Below are 6,161 nucleotides of genomic sequence, written 5' to 3'. Positions count from 1 at the left end.
GGCAGGCCCCTCAGTGGTCAGCGTTCAGGTACCTCCTGGCCCAGGGGTGGGCAGTAACCCAGGGGCAGTAACCCAGATTGAGGAGGAGGGGCACTAGTCCCTGCATGCCTTTGGCATGGGGGAGCAGGGCCCGCAATGATCGGGGGCAGGTCCCTGCCCCCACTGTCCCAGGGACATGCCCCAGAGATCCTAGGACAGGCTTGGATAGGTCAGTGAGAGCTCATGGCCAGATGGGACTGTTAGCTGATCCCGTCTGACCTGCTGCCCAGAGAACGGCCCCTGTTCCCCGGGAGCCCAATAACGGGGGTTGGAGAAGTCAGCTAGGGCCACATTGTTACGCTTGATCTGGACCCAGGCCCACCCGACCTGAGCCCGGGAACCCTGTCATTTTCCAACCCGACGCTGACCCTTTCCTACAAACCGGAGTCCGTGTCGCTGCCCCCTGTCCTGGGGTGGGCTCCTCCTGCCCACGGGGTGGGCACCGGCATGGGCGGCTGTGTGTCCCGCTCCTGCTGTGTGTGCTGCCCAGCGAGGGGCGCTGCGGCTCACTCACTCCGCAGCGCACCCAGTGCAGGGAGGCGGCCAGCAGGAGCGGGACACACAGCCACGGCCACTGCTTCAGCCCCACCCTGCCTGAGCCCCTGGGGCTGGGCGTTTCCTGACCTGACCCAAACCCAAGGCTTGTGTTGGGTCCCATCGGGGCTGGGCTGGGTTGGGTTGCAGGGCCCTACTGTGTTGTGCTCAAACGTCTTCAGAAAGGCAGCCAGCTGGACTTGGAGACGTCAAGGGATGGAGACTTGCCCACTGCCCTCGGGAGTTGTTGCAAAGGCTGATCACCTGCACTGTGAAAAAAAGGGGGCCTTCGTTCGAATTGGAATGTGTCTGGTTTTGACTTCCAGCCACTGGCTCGTGTTCGGCCTCTCTCCGCTAGGCTCCAGAGCCCGTCAGTCCCTGGGGATTTTCTCCCCAGGGAGGTGTCTACCCATGTGATCACGTCACCCCTCAATCTTCCTTCTGCTAAACTAACCAGGTTGCCTTCCACCTCCCACCGTCACACGTTTTCTCCAGCCCTTGAATCCTTCGGTGGCTCCTTTCTGCCCCGCTACAATTTTCCAAAATCTTTAAAAAATGTTGGCACCAGAACTGGACGCAGGATCCAGTGTTGGTCTCCCCTCTGCCGTATGCAGAGGGAAAAGCATCTCCCTGCCCCTGCCCACTACGCCCATTGATAGCTCCCAGCAGCGCCCTGGCAGCTCATGGTCAGACACTTCTCCACTACCACCCCTAGGATCTTTGTCCAGGATCCAGCCTCGATTCTGTAGCTATGGCCTGCAGTCCTTGGTCCTCCACCACAAAATGGCTGGAAATCTAGCCCAGGCCCCTGGCTGTGGCAGGACCAAGTAAATCCAGAGGGCCCCTGATGCGGGTTTGTCCCACCTGTTGTTAAAAACCTCCAGTGATGGGATTCCACAAGCTCCTCCAGACACCTGTTCCAGAGCTTAGCTCCCCCGAGAGTTCAGATGGTTTTTCCTCTCATCTAACCTGAATCTCTCTGTAGTGCAAACAAACCCGACTATGTCTTGTCCTACCCGTGGTGGACATGGGGAACAATTGGTCGCCGTCCTCTTTATAACAATCTGTGCATATCTGCAGACTGTGATCAGGTCCCCACTTAGCCTTCTCTTCTCTCGGCCAAACATGCCCAATTCTTTCCACCTGTCCACACAGGTCAGGCTTTCTCACCTGGCTTCCCTTTTTCTTGCTCTCCTCTGGACTCTTCAGTTTGTCCACCTCCTTCCCGAAGCGCAGTGCCCAGCACTGGACACAGGACTCCAGCTGAGGCCTCCCCAGTGCCGAGCAGAGCGGGACAATGACCTGCAGTTGAGACACCCCAGAAAGATCTTAGCTTCTTACGCCACTGCAGCACATTATCAGCGCACACTCGATCTGCGACCCACTAGATCCCTCAGCTCCTTTCCAGCAGCGCGACCGTCTGGCCAGGGAGTCCCCCGCTTGTAGCTGGGTGTTTGATTTTTCCTTCCTAAGTGCAGTTGTTTGCATGTGTTTTTATTGAATTTCATCCTATTTATTTCAGTCCAATTCTCCAATGTATCAAGATCATTTGATGTAGAACTTCACATTTGGATGCATTAAACCCATTTGTTGGAATGAGCCCAGCATATCAAGCGATCCAAGTCTCTGTTCCTCTGTCCTCATCGTTATTTACCACCAATCTTTGTGTCATCCACACACTATAACTGCAGGGATTCCATATTTACTTCCAGATCAATGATGAAGATGGTGACTAGAGTCGGGCCCGTACTGATTTCTGTGGGCCCCCCTAAAAATGCCTCCATTCAATGGTGATCGTCCACTATTTTAGGAGGTCTGTCAGTTAGCCAGTTCTTAATCCATTCAGCTTGTGTTCTGCTGATACTGTGTAATCAGCTAATTTTGTAATCAGAATGTTTTGTGGCACTAAGTCAAATGACTTACAAAAGTCTCACAGTATGTTTCATTAAAAGACCAGGAGGTCAGCTCCCAGACTGCTGCGCTGGGCAACACAGCATGGGGAGGAGGTGACCAGCCCTCTGTGAAGGAAGAAGTGGTTCGGGACTATTTAGAAAACCTGGACGTGCACAAGCCCATGGGGCCGGATGCGCTGCATCCGAGAGTGCTAAAGGAGTTGGCGGATGTGATTGCAGAGCCATTGGCCATTATCTTTCAAAACTCATGGCGATCGGGGGAAGTCCCGGACGACTGGAAAAAGGCTAATATAGTGCCCATCTTTAAAAAAGGGAAGGAGGAGGATCCTGGGAACTACAGGCCAGTCAGCCTCACCTCAGTCCCCGGAAAAATCATGGAGCAGGTCCTCAAGGAATCAATCCTGAAGCACTTACACGAGAGGAAAGTGATCAGGAACAGTCAGCATGGATTCACCAAGGGAAGGTCATGCCTGACTAATCTAATCACCTTCTATGATGAGATTACTGGTTCTGTGGATGAAGGGAAAGCAGTGGGTGTATTCTTTCTTGACTTTAGCAAAGCTTTTGACACGGTCTCCCACAGTATTCTTGTCAGCAAGTTAAAGAAGTATGGGCTGGATGAATGCACTAAAAGGTGGGTAGAAAGTTGGCTAGACTGTCGGGCTCAACGGGTAGTGATCAATGGCTCCATGTCTAGATGGCAGCCGGTATCAAGTGAAGTGCCTCAAGGGTCGGTCCTGGGGCCGGTTTTGTTCGATATCTTCATAAATGATCTGGAGGATGGTGTGGATTGCACTCTCAGCAAATTTGCGGATGATACTAAACTAGGAGGAGTGGTAGATACGGTGGCAGGTAGGGATAGGATACAGAGGGACCTAGACAAATTGGAGGATTGGGCCAAAAGAAATCTGATGAGTTTCAACAAGAATAAGTGCAGGGTCCTGCACTTAGGACGGAAGAATCCCATGCACCGCTACAGACTAGGGACCAAATGGCTAGGCAGCAGTTCTGCGGAAAAGGACCTAGGGGTGACAGTGGACGAGAAGCTGGATATGAGTCAGCAGTGTGCCCTTGTTGCCAAGAAGGCCAATGGCATTTTGGGATGTATAAGGGGCATAGCCAGCAGATCGAGGGACGTGATCATTCCCCTCTATTCGACATTGGTGAGGCCTCATCTGGAGTACTGTGTCCAGTTTTGGGCCCCACACTACAAGAAGGATGTGGAAAAATTGGAGAGAGTCCAGCGAAGGGCAACAAAAATGATTAGGGGTCTGGAACACATGACTTATGAGGAGAGGCTGAGGGAACTGGGATTGTTTAGTCTGCAGAAGAGAAGAATGAGGGGGGATTTGGTAGCTGCTTTCAACTACCTGAGAGGTGGTTCCAAAGAGGATGGTTCTAGACTATTCTCAGTGGTAGAAGATGACAGGACAAGGAGTAATGGTCTCAAGTTGCAGTGGGGGAGGTTTAGGTTGGATATTAGGAAAATTTTTTTCACTAGGAGGGTGGTGAAACACTGGAATGCGTTACCTAGGGAGGTGGTAGAATCTCCTTCCTGAGAAGTTTTTAAGGTCAGGCTTGACAAAGCCCTGGCTGGGATGATTTAATTGGGGATTGGTCCTGCTTTGAGCAGGGGGTTGGACTAGATGACCTCCTGAGGTCCCTTCCAACCCTGATATTCTATGATTCTATGAGGACTTGTGGCACCTTAGAGACTAAGAAATTTATGTGAGCATAAGGTTTCGTGAGATACATGGATGTCATGCATCCGATGAAGTGAGCTGTAGCTCACGAAAGCTTATGCTCACATAAATTTGTTAGTCTCTAAGGTGCCACAAGTCGTCCTGTTCTTTTTGCGGATACAGACTAACACGGCTGCTCCTCTGGAACCTGTCAGTATGTTTCATGTATGCAGTTACCTCCGTCAGCCAATCTTCTTATGTCATCGAAGAATTGATTCAGGTTTGCTGGACGTAAAAACACATCATCCGCCATTAATAACCTTCCCACCTTTTATTCTTTGTCGTTTGACTCCCATATCGGCTTTCCCATGATTTTGCCCATGATTGAAGCCAGGCTAAGCAGCATATGGTGACCCAGGTCAGCCCAGCTGCCCTTCTGGAAGCGTGGCATAGAGGTAGCACTCTGCCAGCCTTCTGGAATTTCCCCAGGGTTCCCAGGTTGATTTCAAATCAACCTCAGCAGGCCGGAGAGCTCTTCAGGCAACTCTTTCAGGACTCATGGGTGCAAGTTATCTGGGCCTGCTGATTTGAAAACGTTTATCCCCCCCAGTAGTTGTTGTTTTACATCCTCTTTGGTTAATAATGGCCTGGAAAGTATTTCATCATCCTCACATGATACGAATACTTCTTCCTGCTCCTTTCCAGATATAAAAAATAAATATTTATGAAACACTTCTGCTTTTTCTGCATCATTGTAACAATTTTACCCTCTCCATCCATTAATCCATAGACTCATCGCTTGCAAGGCCAGCAGGGACCATTGTGACCATCTAGTTTGAGCTCCTGCATGGCACAGGCCAGAAACCAGCCCCAAATCATACCTAGAGCAGAGCTTGTAGCAAAATGTCCAATCTTGATTGAGAGATGGCCAGGGATGGAGAATCCCCCCCGACACTCGGTGATGTGTTCCAATGGTTAATTCCCCTCCCTGTTAAACATTTACCCCTTATTTCCAGGCTGAATTTCTCTAACTTCAACTTCCAGCCACTGGATTGGGTTCTACTTTTGTCTGCTAGATTGAAGAGCCCGTTATTAAATGTTTATTCCCCATGTAGGGACTCATACACTGGGAACAGTTCAGGCATTAACCTTCTCTTTGTTCAGCTAAATAGATTGAGCTTCTTGAGTCTATCACTTATAAGGCAGGTTTTCTAATCCTACCCTACCAGCCAGTCCCCCACCCCATCAGCTAGCCAGCCCCATACCCCACCAGCCAGCCTGCCCACTTCATACCCTGCCAACCAGTCGCATACCCCACCAGTCACCCAGCCCGCCCTGTTACCTGCACACATTCTCTGTTTTACACACACTAGGGCACCCACCCTTACCCAATTCCTAGGGTTCAGGACATACTCTCTGTGCAGGACCTTTCACCAGTGAAAGAGCCTTACACAGTAATATCCTTATCCTCTATTTATTAACCATTACCAAGCAGAATACACATACTAAGCATACAGTGCTAGGCTCACCAGTCCTGATCAGGCAGGCAGACTTTCCCTGTTGGCCAGGCAAGGTCGGTCTCGTCTGGATTCTGGTTGCTGCACATCTCAGTCGTGCAGAGGATTCTTAACAGCTCTGATCTTAGGCTGTGTCTTAGAGGTGAGTTCTTCTTCTTCTTCCAGGTCTTTCCTTCTTCTTCTTCTTCTGTTCCTTCTGCTGGTCTCCTTCTTGGACCCCAGTTTAAATAGAGAAACTTGAGTCCTGCTTAGCTGTACCTTAACCAATCATTGTACTAAGTTATTACTAAACAATTCTCTAACCAATCCTAACATGTTGTAAAACAATCTTTTAACCAATCATACCCCACCAAGCAAAATTAGTTATGCAACAGACAGACACAATCAAAGAGCCAGACAGAGACCATAAAGACAAAACAATAAAGAAATGAGGGTTTCACAACCACAACTGTTGATAAGTGGTTTCTTGCCAGACA

General features: G+C 50.2%; 1 long non-coding RNA gene across 1 annotated transcript; it reads right to left on the bottom strand.

Moving 5' to 3' along the window:
* Positions 1 to 652: 652 nt before the first annotated feature.
* Positions 653 to 5,906, bottom strand: LOC144930470 (uncharacterized). The gene is made up of 3 exons (XR_013635647.1): positions 5,698 to 5,906; positions 1,744 to 1,875; positions 653 to 842 (listed from the first exon to the last, which is right to left on the bottom strand). It is a non-coding gene; the product is annotated as an uncharacterized LOC144930470 (long non-coding RNA).
* Positions 5,907 to 6,161: the final 255 nt, after the last annotated feature.

Source organism: Lepidochelys kempii, chromosome 4, assembly GCF_965140285.1.
Source record: "Lepidochelys kempii isolate rLepKem1 chromosome 4, rLepKem1.hap1, whole genome shotgun sequence".
NCBI classification, from domain to species: Eukaryota; Metazoa; Chordata; order Testudines; family Cheloniidae; genus Lepidochelys; species Lepidochelys kempii.
The sequence above is the reverse complement of the archived record's forward strand: the minus strand, read 5'-3'. Positions and strand labels throughout refer to the sequence as shown.